The following is a 2,582-nucleotide window of genomic DNA, read 5'->3' as shown; positions in this document are numbered from 1 at the left end:
AATTTGTAGGCATGCACACTCATGTAAATATATTGTAAATTAGTGTTGGGCAGTATCGATACCAAAAGTACTAAGAAATCGATTCTCAAAAAGTACTATCGGTACCCGATTTTTAAAAGTATCGATACTGAGTACTTCAAAGTAGCGTTCAATCGAAGTTATTTTTTTGGATTAATACATATATTAATTTGAATATAGTCCTGCCACCTATCGATACTCCCAATACTATTGTAAATACATTGTAATATACTGCGATATATCATGCAACTAGAACTTAAGCATCGTGTAACTAGACTTTAAGCAATTATACATTTATCGATAACATGATGAGAATCCATTTTGAAAATAAAATCAAGCGCCATTATACAGAAAGTCAACACCGAGCAGAGTCAACACAAACTGTTCGTGTTTTATTCAACTGAGAAAGCCTATTGATATTTCATCAGAAATGGGCGTTGAGCCATAAAACTTCATTAAATTTAAAATGACTATGGAAACAATAAGTGCAGAGTAGTATTCTCTAATGCAATTGAAGGAATGGCGCCCGGTTGTTGGACTTAGTGCCAGCGGATTTTAAGCCCTGCATGCCGCTGTCGGCAGAAGCACGGGGGCTGTGTCCACAGGTCGAGGATAACTACAATAATAATAATAATAGATTGGCTCTTACACATATGTTAGTGATTGGCCGAACTTCTCCTCCGACTTGTGGCGTGCGCCTTGATGTTGTCACACAAAGCGGAGGGACCTACAGTTCGAGGATAACTACAATGGAACGGAAAATAATGAGCATCAAAAACAATGTGGAGACCAGGATTTTGAAAATGAGACGGATAACGACGGCGAAAGTATGCAAGGTAGAGAGCGACAATGGTGCGACAAAGGAGTTGAGCAATTCTTACTTAATGGAAACTCTATATAAATCTGTATTGGCACAAATACACCCTTCGCGTGATCCGGAATTTAAATATGCAAAAAATATGAAATTAAATTAAATCTCATGTTCTGGTGATCAAAAAATTTGTTAGTTTGCAAACTCTTTGGTACCTAAATATGTACTCGAGTGGCAACACTGGTTGGAACTTCTTTATATTTTTCTCTCATTTCGCTCACTGCATTTTTTTTGCTGTATTTTGTTATTGTATTTTACACAGTGTTTTTCTATTTGCTACCTATGCATGCTACAACTATGCCATAAATGAGAAAAAATTTATAGGTGTTCTGGAACGCCAGGGCTGATAGGGTACATGTTTTTTTCGCATTAAATACATTGATAACCCATCGTTTTTTGCATTTTTTAGCAGAATAAATATTTGAAACACGCTTATAATGATGAAAAATTAAAGTTTTTTTTCTTTTTTTTCATATTTATCGAGATGATTATACGTAGATAAGTCCGGCGCTAGATTTAGCATACATAGGTCGCCACGGGGTGCTGTTTATCAGACCTGCGCTTTCTAATACATTCACAACGTGTGCCGAAAAAATATTGTTTACTCCTGAAATACTCTCATAGTGACTGTTCAAAATCGCTGGGAAGAAATTGAACTTTTTTTGTGATACGCTCTAATGTATGTACATACATGCACGTATTACATACATATACGGATCCCATTGTATTATGCTTTTCCACACCATTCCTACTATGCGAACTAAGTAGTGGGTACACTTGCAGTTGACATTTGTATGCACTCGGGTTGAACATATTTCGTACATGTGTGTGTGTGTGTGTGTGTGTCTATGCAAGCATTGTGTTGCAATAAATGCAATCGTGGCCATCTACCCCCACCAACTTTTCACTGCATCAATAAAGTTATTAACATGTTTTAATAGCATATGTACATACATATTAAAAAGGAGCATAGTAAATATGTAGTAGATTGCACAATGGTCCTATGTACACACAAATAAAGATTGCATTTGAAGAACATACAAAAGTGCTAACGCTTAATATGTCTATCTATGCATGTCGCGAAGCATAAGAAGAATAGGTGGAAAAGCTGTGCAAAGTGGTTAACTCGAAATACACAACATCTGTCCAGCTAAGTTGATGCGTCCGTTATCAGTCAGTTTGCAAAATGCCTTTACCACACAGATTCCCTCGAGGAACGAATGGGAAGAAGATGTGGTCTTATTTGTCATATAAATTGACGGCTTCAAGCAGGAACACGGGGTAGGAAGTGGTAGTTCCACTCAAATTTTGCTTCCGGTTGCCAGATATCTGCAGTGTGTTTCAAGCTGAGTTGATAGCTTTCATGAAAAGGAGCGCTGTGAGTTTTTAATGCTAATCTTAAAGCTTAGACAGATGTCAACTTTAATCCAGATTAACGGCATAGTTGATCCGATCAAAATTGTACCCTGACAGACGGCAGTAATGCGGATAACGAGCCGCGAGATTATGGGTTCGAGTCTTACTGCCAGATTAATTTTCATTTATTTTTTTGTTTTGTTTTAATTCATTCAATTATTACTTCAAATTTTATAATGTAATAATAAAATAAATCGATGGCTGAGTGGAAGATCGACCTATCTCGGATGCCAGTTCGAAAACGCTCTATCTCAAAAAACTATTCAAGAACGCCCTA

Source organism: Rhagoletis zephyria, unplaced genomic scaffold (genome assembly GCF_001687245.7).
Source record: "Rhagoletis zephyria isolate East Lansing unplaced genomic scaffold, Rhagoletis_zephyria_1.1 Rzeph_scaffold_05850, whole genome shotgun sequence".
Classification (NCBI taxonomy): domain Eukaryota; kingdom Metazoa; phylum Arthropoda; class Insecta; order Diptera; family Tephritidae; genus Rhagoletis; species Rhagoletis zephyria.
This window is presented reverse-complemented; position numbering follows the sequence as displayed.